The sequence below is a fragment of the Atractosteus spatula genome, chromosome 10, assembly GCF_055471065.1.
Source record: "Atractosteus spatula isolate fAtrSpa1 chromosome 10, fAtrSpa1.hap1, whole genome shotgun sequence".
NCBI classification, from domain to species: Eukaryota; Metazoa; Chordata; class Actinopteri; order Semionotiformes; family Lepisosteidae; genus Atractosteus; species Atractosteus spatula.
The window spans coordinates 13,511,233-13,525,081 of record NC_142715.1 but is presented as its reverse complement, the minus strand read 5'-3'; the positions used below and the strand labels follow the sequence as shown (position 1 = coordinate 13,525,081).

The window sequence follows — 13,849 nt, the reverse complement described above, 5'->3', positions numbered from 1 at the left end:
TGCTATTGCATATTATTTAAACACGACCTGTTTCAGCTTCTGGTGAGTGCAGTTTTTCCTAATTGAAATTAACAAGAACATTTTTCAAGATGTACCATGTCCCAAAACCGTTCATCAGGACTACTATTAATATCAGGTGAAAGCAGTACAAAACATAAGTGTAACCTAAATATTAAGAGACTATTGTCTGTCAGCTACTGTTGTAAGCCATGTTCAGCCAACGCTAGAAATATTACTGCTCTACTACAGTAGCAAAAGTGCACAAACCCGACTTAGAAATGGATCACAAGTCAGAAGCTCAAGACGACGAGGATGGGATTCGAACCCACGCGTGCAGAGCACAATGGATTAGCAGTCCATCGCCTTAACCACTCGGCCACCTCGTCGAGAAAGTCAGCCCCTTCGGACATGAGTTGGCGCGCTCAAGATCATCTTTCTTCATTCTTGAGGGTCATTTTCCTCTTCCACCTGCCATTTCACTATTTTGCTGTGATGTCAATCCACCAGGCGTGTCCTGTGCTTCAGTGGCGAGTATAGAGGACACCCTGTTGTACACGGAAAGCACATCGATCTCCTTGGATATGAAAAGTGCCAGATAAAAGCCATTTCTCATCCTGTCTCTTAGTATCGGGGCTGCTAGTGCATGAAAAGGAGGCAACTTGCTCGGCGAGCAGGCTCAGCGCACACCGAACGCAGATGTCTCAGAGCGGTATGTCCACGTGGCTGTAAGCATAGTGCTCTGCCGGCGCCGTGGTTTAGCTGGTTAAAGCACCTGTTTAATAAAGAGGAAATTCTGTGTTCAAATTCTAGCGAAGCCTTTCTTCCTGTCTTGTTTTACAGAACAGATCATTTGGGACACTCACAGAGGGCTTGATTTGGTTTAATGCATGTATTCATTTCCTTTGTGGAACTTTTTTAAATCATATATCTTACGAAAGATGAAATGTGAGCGAATTTTGTGTTCACCAAAAGTATGTAAATGCCAAAAAGCGGCGGGTAAGCGTTTCTGTGGTGCATTTGGTTGGCGTGTTCGGCTCTTAACCCAACGTTGGGTGTTTTGAGCCCACCCAGGGACGCACTTCCTCCCATAGTAAACATCATCACCACAGATATTTAATTTGTCCGCAAAACCTTAACTATTTTGATATTTGCAGTAGTAAACAATTGAGGGTTGGTCAGAGGTAAAGACTGCGATAGAGTCAACATTACCGGGAATTTCCAATAATTACCGACAAGGGCAACTTCCAAGCAGATAGTATTCACCCATGGAAATTTATGTTCCAATGTGTGGCGGGAGAATTCACTTATACTCCTGTTGCATCCTCAGCTAAAATAATTAAAAATACAGTGCAAAATTATCTGAGAACTTGACAAGCAAAAACGACAGATCGCCGGAGTTATATTTTAATATTTTCGTATATTTACCTTAATTTGAATTCTAAATGTTAACCTAGTGCTGTTCAATATAATGTAATTTTGTTGTACTTTTAAAATATTTTAGCTGAGGATGCGAGGGAGGATATTACACCTTGCCAAACATCTAAAATAACTGTAAAAGAGGCTGGCATTTTAATAAAACAGGCGATCAAAAGAAAGCTACAAATAGTATGGTATTATGCTCAATATCCCTCGATATTAAAAGTCAGATGAGGAATTTGAAGAAACTATCAAAGAAGCAACATAGCAGAGGATGTTGATTTTGAACCAATGTTTGCACGTCAATAATCCAGCAGTCTTCGCTTGCCAGACTTCCTCAAGATATTCGGTGTTCTATACAGAAAATCGAAAATAAAGCGCAAATGTGGCAAGAGGGGTGGTCCGAAGCAAAGACTGCGGTAGTGGAGGAAAAAACTCCGCACGATGACTCGTGTCTAATATTCGGCCCCTGAAAGGCATCATATTCGTTGAATTGCTTGTCAGCGTGTGATTTCGCAATGCCTGTGTACGGGCTTATAATTCCGGAATATCAATGGTCAGACGCTTACGATGAGTGATTGTGTTTTGTATTATTTAGATAATTGAAAATAAAACATTTTCAAATTTACAGCTCGAATGAAATAAAAAAGTTCATTTATCTCTTTTTTTTAACAACATTGCCATAACTATTCAGATACATCAGAATAGTAACTGAACGTGACAGGACTTTATTGGATTTTAGGAAATTTATTTTTGCGCATCTTCGCCTACGATCAGGAATACCTTCCTGTTTTCAGCGTGTTTATTGTTTCTGCCTGTGATCTCGGAAAGAAAGACCCAGTAAATGTTCACCGCGTTTGCTGTGGTTTGAGAGGAGTGTATGAAGGTAATAAAGCAGGGAGGACGCGTGCATTCCGCATGGGGAGCGCAGAGTAATGAGCCGCACCTGCAGCTCGCTGAGTCTTTTCTCATATAACCGCTCAGCCTGGACACACAGCGCCTCCAGCCTGTGTTGGAGATTTGCAGTTCAGAAAACAGCTGTGTCGAGCAGAAACTGATCTTCCTGCTTTAGTTAAGGTTATTGGACGGTTACTGTGGGGGTGTAGCGCTTGTATCTCTCTTCTCTGGCTAAACACTATCTACTGTAAAGTATAGAAATAGACAGAAGCTGAAATACAGCTACAAATACTTCAGTAAGGCCAGGCACATAGGAAAGTTTAATACACATGTTCTATGAATCACTTTGCCTAGATTTTCGAACTCTGTTCGAGCTCTGATATACTGTAATCGTCTCGGCTCCTGCCGCTGTCACTGGGAGAGTGACTGCATTCCGTAGGGCTACAGGTTGATTTCACAATGCCACATTTAGTGAAATACAGGAGAAACCGCAAGGAAAACAATGTTTTAATAAATCTTCTTCTGTTTTTTTTTATTGCGGTCTTTCACATTTGAATGCATACCTTGCAGTAAATCTTTCCAGATTACAGGCAGCACAAAGTTCTTAAGGCAGAATTCGAAGCCTATTTGACTTTCTGCTGATCACATTGAAGAGTTCACGAAGCATTTCCCTGCCTATCATGTGCCCGCAAACTGGTTTCTCCATTTTTCCGTGTTAGCGAGCACAACAGTCGGGAAACATGTAAGATAGTAGCTGTAAGGAGTGGGATATGAACCCACCCGTCTATTCAGAGGACCGGGACACCCAAGCAAGGAAAGACAAGAGTTCTTGAGTTGGGCGCCTTAGACCACTCGGCCATCCTGACGAGCTAGATAAAACGGTCTGTTAAAAGCACCAGTAAAGTAAATGCTTTGCAGGAGACGCGCCAAGTTCCCTGTTGGAGCCTAAACGGTTCGCGGAAATCAAATTTTCGGATCGATTCAGAGTGTGCTTTACAGCCTTTGTGTAATATTTTGACACTGTTATTTAGACAGCGCCAACCAGTCTGACCTCCTACAACTTTCGGTGCCGGCTGACTAGGTCTTACAGCAGCTGCAGCCAGAGTAGCCGTAATGGCAACACAGTGCTTGGAGTTCGGCTATTCTTCTGCAGAACCAGCGGTATCGGAATATATTGATCCGCATAAGAAGCGCGTTCGGTTTCTGATCGTTTTTATTGAGCGCTGCTCTAAACTTTACATTTGCTCGTACTAGTTTTCCCTATGAACAAAAGACATTTCCCTAATTACATGATTTCACTTTTTTCTTATCAACAAGTAGAAAGAAATAAAATATAATTCCATATAAAAGCCCCAGGCAGGATGGTTGGTGGTCTAAGGCGTTGCATTCAGGTTGCAGTTTCTCCTTGAGGCGTTTGTTGAAATTCCACTTCTGACAAAGAAGTTAGAGTAGAAACGATAAAATCCCTAGGTAGAAAACATCTCTCATTTCACGTGTTTAATGTTAATTGTCTCAGTGGTTGCCTCGGTGATTGATGGATCTTCTCTCTTGCAGGGTGACGGCAAACGTCTTCAGAGAGGGAGTCTCACACGCACGGCTTTTCTTCATCAAGAGCGGAGACAACAGAAACAGGCTTCAAACTGAAATGAATTACTTCTTGAGCGTTTATGACCGTCTATAAAAAGCTGAGAGCAGGTGAAAACGTCTTTTGAAATGAGGAAATGTCTGCTGACAGTAAACAGAGCTCACGCTGAGCTCCGGACAAGTGCTCCTCGTTAGTACAGTGCTGAGTACACCCGCTTGTTGCGCGGGAGACCGGGGTACGTTTCTGTGACAGGGCGCTGGTTTAATTTTTTAACAACCTGACTTCACTTAAAAAGTGTGTACTGTGTTCTAAGTTTCGGACTAGTTAGTGTGGTAGAATATGGAGATCATCCCCAGCTCTGAGCTCAAATGCAACAACATGTCATGCTGAACAAAGTCAGAGCCCAGCTGAACTCAGTGTAGTGCTCAGGACTCGGGAGCATTGTTGAGTTCTAATTAGTACGAACTGCAGGGGTTCTGAATCAGAACATTTCAATTTATCTGATCAGTAAATTAAAATGCAGGACACTGTAAAATAGGATTATTACTGTGTCTCTGTCTCGTTTGTCCCTCACAGTTTAAAAGATACCAGAAAGGACACACAACTACTAATGTGATACTTATTGGAAATAGTCCCAAAACAAGCACGTCTGGCAGCTGGTAGACTCCTGTAATTTTGCAGTGACAGAACACTTAGAAGATTTGCAATCTATTTAAATATGAATTTACTAAATTTCAGTTCTCTTCACTCCCCGGCATAACTGAACTCTCACTATCGCATACTAAAGGCTTATATGCATTAGCTGTGATAAAGCTTCTAATAAACACATAATGAAACTTAGTTTTGTTCCTCATGATCCTCTTCTCGATCCAAATGAAATGTTTAATATGATCCCCCGAGAAAAAAAAAATGAGTCCATTTCTGCCTGGAATGATTGATGCCTCATCAAACATTTTGTAATATCCCCGGAAGTTTATACAGTAGAATCCTGGTTCGTCGGTTAAATTCAAGGTAAAAAAGACTAAGGAAACGAGTGGGAAACGATGTCGATCTGTGATTTAAATCATCCGGAACATTGCACAACATTGGGCAGTATGTGACAGAGAGCAGCACCTGACATCCCTTCGATAGCTCAGCTGGTAGAGTGAAGGACAGTAGTGGGAACAGCTGGGAATCCTTAAATTGCTAGTTTGACTCCGGCTCGAAGGAAGGTACTTTAATCAAATAATTAAAATAGCGAATTTGTTTCATTCAGACATTGATCAAAAGCTCAATAAATGAAGCAGAGGCTCCTGTTCTGAATTCAGCTCACGTCTGATTGTCTTGTTTTGGCCAAGATCTGATCTTTCAATTAAGGGACTACTCTGTCTGCTTTGTAATTCAAAAATACATACAAATGTCAAGTTTTTTTTAGATATAAAGGTTTTCTCTGTTTTCAAAGGATAGCTACTTAATTGGCTTTATGATTTGGTATTGATTTTGTATCGTTGTATTATTAAGTTTGTGCTTTCTGTGTTTTTATCGTATTGTGAACTTATTTTTTAAACAAATGCTTACAAAGCCAGACAAGGCACACATCTGTTTATACCAGCGGTGAATTGTACATTTTTATTAAGTACAATCTACTGTGCACTTTTGGGAGTATAACAGGTTCGATATAAAGTGGCAAAAATATAAAAGGGAAAAATACCCCAGACTGCGTGTAAAGGCCTCGTTGTGACTGTTTTATTTTTAGATAAAGATGGCGTACTGTGCACAAAATGTTGCAGAAACACAATCTGATATTTTAATAACTATTATTTTAATAATTTGATAAGTATGAGGCCCCGGATCCAAATCTTCAGTCCTGATATTTTTAAAAATGATATCTTCCCTTCCTCTCGTGGAAGTCACACGATGTGAACAATTGTTTTTTTTTTCACGTTGCGAAAAAAGAGCCTCAGACGCACAGTCAACAGTAACCAAACCAGGATGGATTCAGCTGGGAGCCGGACTGAGCTCATTCTCACTCCCTGTGCTGAAAACAGAATTATCTCTTCCCCGAACATCGTCTACAGCTGCTAGATATTGCTCTGCGTCCTACTGCTCCAGCAATTCCTTTGACCAAAGACAGATCACTTGTGCGCTTTTAACCTTCTTGCAGCTACAGGCGAGACTGAAGCTGGAGATGTGAAGGTACCCGCTGGTGCATGTTCTCTAAATTTCACAATCGCGACAGACTTCTCTTTTTTTAAAAAAAGTAGATATAGCCCTGAAAAAAGCATTAGCTTTATCAGTTTTTACATTAATCAAACATGATATTTTTATTACATTTGTTTAAACATATATAGCGCTTTTCTGGACACTCCACTCAAAGCGCTTTAGAGGTAATGGGGACTCCCCTAGTGCGCCAGAACACTCACCACACATCAGCTATTAGTGGGGAGGAGAGCAGAGTGATGAAGCCAGTTCAGAGATGGGGATTATTAGGAGGCCATGACTGGTAAGGGTCAATGGGAAATTTGGCCAGGATGCCGGGGTTACACCCCTACTCTTTCGAGAGACGACCTGGGATTTTTAATGACCACAGAGTCAGGACCTCGGTTTTACGTCTCAGCCAAAGGACGGCACCTGTTTACAGTCCAGTGTCCCCGTCATAATACTGGGGCATTAGAACCCACACAGACCCGCCCAGCGACAGAAACCAGACGGTACCGTGTGTCGGGCTCGGCTGCGAGCAGGACAATGACGTTACGGGGACAAAGTAGAGAAAATCAAAACGGTTCTATAAAAGACCTGTGTCAGCTGTCAGTTCACAGTCTGGACTCTAAATCCACTGATCCAATTTCAAATATCTCTAACACCTGAGCTGCGGCTTCTTTCGAGTAGTTATTCAGGAGAACATTATGTTAATCATATAGATGAAACGTTTAATATATTCAGGTGGGTAGCTACGTCAGCATTCGAATCTGCAAAGGAACAAGTAATACTGTAGGTTTATTCCATGCTGAAAATAGAAGAGAGAAAACAAACCTGAAGAAGGTTTCACAGCTGAAACGTTATGTTTTCTCTCTTCTCTTTTCAGCATGGAATAAACCTATTCCCAGTGGGCGGTGATTCGTCGAATATACGTATATTCACAGCGAAAATACGGCTATACGTATATAAACGTCGTTGCGACGTATAATCAAAGTCGAATTGCAACCGTAAAATTGACGACATTAATAAACGCATATATAACGTCGAAAACACATCTAACACAGTGCCTGAGGCTTTTTACTGTATATATCGTGTGTGCCGCAACTAGGAGTATACGGCACTCTGCATAGTGTACGAAGTAAATTTATTTTATTATTTTATTAATAAATATAATAAATAAATTAATTACTGCGAAAATAATTTACTTCGTACACTGTGCAGAGTGCCGTATACTCCTAGTTTTAAAACTGACAAAAATGTAGAAAACACGTTTCTCACTTAGAATTTAAGATGAGGGTGGGGTATTACTAGTAGCGGCGCAGAACTCACCATGGTGCAATTCATTTACGTGACGGGCTAGTGGTTTAATGGATAACGCGTCTGATTTCGTTTTATAAGATTGTCGATTCGACTTCTCCCGGGGTTTTGTGATTTAAATCAGGCTTTTTGTGCAGTGTGCCTTTTCTCTTGTCGTGTTCAAGATGATTCGCTGCATAAGCTCCTGATTGGGTGTTTTGTACTGCTCTGTTATTTCATTCAGATTACTTAAGTGGTGTACAGATAAAACCCAACTGCGTGGTGTAATTTCCGGGTTCGGCAAACACATGCAACACAGCACCTGCAAACACATCAGCTGATCTCGACGTGAGTTGAACACACAACTTTCTGATCTGGAGTCAGACACGCTACCATTGCACCACTAGGTCACTCGCCACAAGTGCTTTTAACTCCCCCAAAGAGAAAAATCAGCGTCCCTGAAAAAGATTTTTTTCATTCTCTCCTGTGAGGAGCGCCGCTCTTCCAACGAGGGTCTCTTCTTCCCAGACCACAGATTATTCTTCCCGCCAGTCTCTCTCACAGAGAGCAGACACACCGTCTCCCCTAATGTGTTTACTACAGTACAGCCCGGATATTCGATATTCCCCAATAAAGAACAAAAAATATTCCTGGATAGGATATTTACCACCAGCCTCGTGAACATCTCATCTTGACCTCTTCAAGGAGGAGCACAATTAACACAGAATCCTCTCTCCATTTAGCAAATAACACAAAACACTGTTTACCTGTCAAGACAGAAAACCAGGCTGCTCCAGGTGAGGCTTAAACTCACAACCTCGGCATGACCACTGATGATGTCATTTTACATGGCCTGAACCAGGAAAGAGTTTGGAAGTTATGTCAAGAAGTTATGGTGTTGTTTTAATACTTGCCTACTCTTTTAATTTTTCGGTCAAATCTTTTATTTGGGAGTACTTTCAATTGATGTTAATCCTTGTCCCGATGCACGATTCTGGGCCATGGTGCATCTTGAATAATGTTCTTATAGGCTTCAGTTTGGAAAAGTGCGCTCTTCAGAAGCTACCGAAACCGCTAATGGTTACATAACACTTAATGCAAAAGCAACGGTCGGGTTTGAAAAAGAATATTACTTGCTATGAATACAAACACTGTTACAGGAGGGGTGTTAGGGCTATTTTAGCTTAGATCATCCATTCATCTTACATTTCTTCTCCATCTATATCAACAGCGAAATCGCTACTGAGCGCTAAAGGCAGGTCCTGGCAATACAATCTTCTTAAGAAAACATTTTTCAAACTATTTCTACTACCATACGTCAAGTAAAAGATACCGATTGCACGCAACTAATAAAATCTCTTTTCCAGGGACGTTGTAGCTAGATGCAAATTACAATCGAAAATGTATCAGCTTTAAAATTTTCTTTGGATCCACAGGATGATCAGCATGAACCACCAAAGAGCCTGTAGCTGCAAGAAGGTTAAAAGCGCACAAGTGATCTGTCTTTGGTCAAAGGAATTGCTGGAGCAGTAGGACGCAGAGCAATATCTAGTAGCTGTAGACGATATTCGGGGAAGAGATAATTCTGTTTTCAGCACAGGGAGTGAGAATGAGATCAGTCCGGCTCCCAGCAGAATCCATTCTGGTTTGGTTACTGTCAGACTGTGCGTCTGAGGCTCTTTGGATCGCAACATGAAAAAAAAAGAACAAAAAACATTTGCTCACATCTTGTGATTTCCACGAGAGGAAGAGAAGATATCACAAAAAAAAAATCAGAACTGAAGATTTGGATCCGGGACCTCATACTTGTCAAATGATTAAAATAATAATTATGAAAATATCAGGTTGTGTTTCTGCAACATATCGTGCACAGTACGCCATTTTTTTCTAAAAATACAGTAGATTGTACTTAATAAAAATGTACAATTCATCGCTGGTATAAACAGATGTGTGCTGTGTTTGCCTTTGTAAGCATTTGTTTAAAAAAGAAGTTCACAATATGATAAAAAACACAGAAAGCACAAACTTAATAATATAACGATACAAAATCAATACCAAATCATAAAGCCAATTAAGTACCTATCCTTTGAAAACAGTGACATTTGTATCTACTTTTGAATTACAAATCAGACAGAGTAGTCTCTTAATTCAAAGATCAGATCTTGGCCAAAACAAGACAATTAGATGTTAGCTGAATTCGGAACAAGAGCCTCTGCTTCATCGTTTATTGAGCTTTTGATCAACGTCTGAGTGAAAAAGATTCGCTATTTTAACTCTTTGATTAAAGTTCACAAAAGCACCTTCCTTCGAGCTGGAGTGAAAACAGCGACTTAAGGATTCCTAACTGTTTCTAATATAGTCCGCCACGCTACCAACTGAGCTATCGAAGGGATCTAAAGTACTCCTCTCTGGCACATATTGCCCAATGTAGTGAAATATTCCGGGTGATTAATTCGACATCAAGTTTCCAACTCGTTTCCTTAGTCTTGTTTACCTTGAATTTAAGCCACAAACCAGGATTCTACTGTATAAACTTCCGGGGATGTTACAAAATGTTTGATGGGGCATCAATCATTACAGGCGGAAATTCACTCCTTTTTTTTCTCGAGGCATCATATTAAACATTTCATTTGGATCGAGAAGAGGATCATCATGAGAGACAGAACAAACTGTTCGATTCCGTCTTTATTGGGAGCTGTATCACAGCTAATGGATGTAAAGCCTTCAGTATGCGATAGTGAGAGTTCAGTTATGCCAGGGAGTGGGAGTGAAGAGAACTGAACTGAAATTGAGTAAATTCATATTTAAATGGAGTGTAAATCATCAAAGTGTTCTGTCACTTAAAACTTATTACAACACTACCAGGAGTGGGGATCAAACCCACGTGGACTTTCGTCCATTGGATTTTAAGTCCAACGCCTTAACCACTCGGCCATCCTGGTCTACAGCAATATGCTGCTCAGTTGTTTAACATTTAAATATGATTCAACAATTAAAAAAAAATAAACCAGCGCCCTGTCACAGAAACGTACCCCGGTCTCCCGCTCAACAAGCAGGGGTACTCAGCACTGTACTAACGAGGAGCGCTTGTCCGCAGCTCAGCGTGAGCTCTGTTTACTGTCAGCAGACATTTCCTCATTTCAAAAGACGTTTTCGCCTGCTCTCAGTAATTAATGTCGGTTTGAAATCTGTTCCTGTTGTCTCCACTCTTGACGAAGAGCAGCCTTACGTAGGAGACTCCCTCTCTCAAGAATTTTGCCATCACCCTGCAAGAGAGAAGAGCCATCAACCACCAAGACACTTAACATTAAACACATGAAATGTGAGATGTTTTCTACTAAGGGATGTTATCGTTTCCACTCTAACTTCTTTGTCAGAAGTGGGAAATGAACAAACATCTCTAGGGGAAGCTACAACCTGAACGCAGCGCCTTGGACCACCAGCCATCTTGCCTGTGGCTCTTAAATGGAATGATATGTTTTATTTATTTCTACTTGATGATAAGGGAAAAAAAGTTAAATGTAATTAGGGAAATGTCTTTTTTCATGGGGAAAACAAGTCTAAGCAAATGTAAAGTTTAGAGCAGCACTCAATAAAAACTATCTGAAACCGGTAGCGCTTCTTATGCGGATCAGTATATTCCGATACCAGTAGTTCTGCAGAAGAAATAAGAAAAGCTGAACTCCAAGCACTGTGTTGCCATTACTGCTACTGTGGCTGTAGCTGCTATAAGATCTACTCAGCGGGCACAGAATGTTGTATGAGGTCGGACTGGTTTGCGATGTCTAAATAACAGTATGCGAATTTAAGCTTATTTAAATAAGAGTATTTAGAATATAATACATGCTCCAAAAGCGTTAATCCTTCAGTGGCTGCTATTTGAAACGCCTTCATAAATGACACGTAATAGAAATTTATGCAGCTAGATTTTATGCTTCACCATACATTGCAGTCATGAAAATAAATCAATTTTCTTTAACACCTCTGGAAAAAGTTCTTCTGTGGAGCAGGTTTCAGACCTCTGCGTACAGCGCCCTTGATGTCATTTTATTTTTACAGCAGCAAGCATCCTGAAAGTTTTTTTTAATATTTTTTTATTTGAACAACAAAAATACATATAATACAAAAAAGAGCACATATGACGTATCAACAACATCGTCAGGGGCACGTGCTATAATCCAATTACACTTTCTGAAAAATCTACTGTCCAGGCAAATGTACATGCTGATCTACAGAGTTCTTTTCTGCACTGAGCTGCTCATTTGAAATCCAGAAGGCAACACAGACGTGCTCCTATACCAAGAGTCTTATCTGGACCACCTGGGTAAAAAAACAGGAAACCTAAGCACTAATCTATACTGACAGCTTTTGAAAAGGAGCTCTGTAATATGCACAAATACAAAGACAAGGTATACATACTCCATAGGTTTAAAATTCAGGAATATGAATGGTCAATTGTTTACAATTGGAGTTTTTATGTTTCGTATGATTTAGCGACTTTTTTACAACATGTAAAAAAAAAACAGCACACCTAAATGACAAAGCCTTGGAGCTACAGAGAAAAACAAATTGCGTTTAAAGTAATTTTAAAGGCTCGAGATAACATTGCACTATAAACGCAAATGTTTGTTTTCTTTGTCGCACTTACGTTTTGTTTCATGCAGTTTATTTCTGACACAAGACATAACAAGCTTGTGTATTTATGACAAAAAAGCAGGGCAACAATTTTCATTGACCTTGAAACTAAAATTGTTAAAAAGTAAGTTAAATGCACATATAGTAAATATATTTTCTCATATAATGGTGTGTTTTTTTTTGTCTAAGTATCCTTCATGAATGGTTTAACAGACACTTTGCATGATTAAAACAAATATTTACGAATTTTAACGTTTTATACAATAAAGTTTTATTGTGAACATGAGCCCTGTTTATCGATATCACCAATACAGTTCTGGATTTTATTCTGCCTTCCTATGCACAGATGAATTTTCTTTCACACAACAGCTCGCATGTGTGGTAGGGTATTAAAAGAATGATGTTGGGTTTTAATTGATAAACCATTTGCGTTTATACAAAATCACAATGCGTTGTCGCAGACATTGGGACATTCTCTGTTTAAACACCTGTCGTTTTCTCTTATATTGGCTCCTGTGCTTCGGTCCATTTGAGAGAGGAGAAGACACTGAAAAAGTCTTGTGAAAGTCGATTTCGCACCTGCGCCAATGCTGTAGTGGTATCATACAGACGCTCATACAAATCCATCACACGCTGAAAGCTCCGGAAGGCAACATAAAATATTGCTCTGTCTGTTGGTGGATTAGGTATGCACGCTTTTTTAATGTAAAATGCAATGTAAAAAGATCAAATTTGATTCAAAATCGATTAATGTAAAAACCGATAAAGCTCATGTTTTTTATCTAGTTTTATCTATATCTAGTTTTTCAAAGGTCTTTTAAAAAAAATGTTTATCGCGATTGTGAAAGTTAGAGAAGGTGTACCAGCGGGTGCCTTCATATCGCCAGCGTCAGTCTCGCCTGTAGCTGCGAGAAGGTTAAAAGCGCACAAGTGATCTGTCTTTCGTCAAAATAATTGCTGGAGCAGCAGGACGCAGAGTACCATCCAGCAGCTGTAGATGGTATTCGGGGAAGAGCTGATTCTGTTTTTAGCACAGAGAATGAGCTCAGTCCGGCTCCCAGCAGAATCCATTCTGGTTTGGTTACTGTCAGACTGGGCGTCTGAGGCTCTTTGGATCGCAACGTGAAAAAAAAGAACAAAAAACAATTGCTCACATCGTGTGATTTCCACAAAAGGAAGGGAAGATATCACTTTAAAAAAAAAAACAGAACTGAATATTTGGATCCGGGGCCTCATACTTATCAAATTATTAAAATAATAATTATTAAAATATCAGATTGTGTTTCTGCAACATTTTGTGCACAGTACGCCGTATTTAACAATAAAACAACAGTCACAACGAGGGCTTTACACGCAGTCCGGGGTATTTTCCCCTTTTATATTTTTCCCACTTTATATCGAACCTGTTATACTCCCAAAAGTGCAGAGTAGCTTGTAAATATAAATGTACAATTCACCGCTGGTATAAACAGATGTGTGCCTTGTTTGCCTTTGTAAGCATTTGTTTCAAAAATAAGTCCACAATACGTTAAAAACACAAAAAACACAAACTTAATAATATAACGATACAAAATCAATACCAAATCATAAAGGCAATTAAGTACATATCCTTTCCTTTGAAAACAGAGAACACCTTTATATCTACAAAAAATATACTTTTGAATTACAAAGCCGACAGAGTAGTCCAGATTTTGATCAGATTTTGGCTAAAACAAGACATTCAGACGGGAGTTTAATTCGGAACAAGAGCCTCTGCTTCGTGGTTTATTGAGCTTTTGATCAACGTCTGAGTGAAAAAGATTCGCTATTTTAACTCTTTGATTAAAGTTCACAAAAGCACCT

The 13,849-nt window shown here is 39.8% G+C and overlaps 2 non-coding genes across 2 annotated transcripts; both read right to left on the bottom strand.

Moving 5' to 3' along the window:
* Positions 1 to 304: 304 nt before the first annotated feature.
* Positions 305 to 386, bottom strand: trnas-gcu (transfer RNA serine (anticodon GCU)). The gene has a single exon. It is a non-coding gene; the product is annotated as a tRNA-Ser (tRNA).
* A 9,845-nt stretch (positions 387 to 10,231) lies between these two features.
* trnal-uaa (transfer RNA leucine (anticodon UAA)) lies at positions 10,232 to 10,314 on the bottom strand. Its single transcript has one exon. It is a non-coding gene; the product is annotated as a tRNA-Leu (tRNA).
* Between the last annotated feature and the right edge of the window lie 3,535 nt (positions 10,315 to 13,849).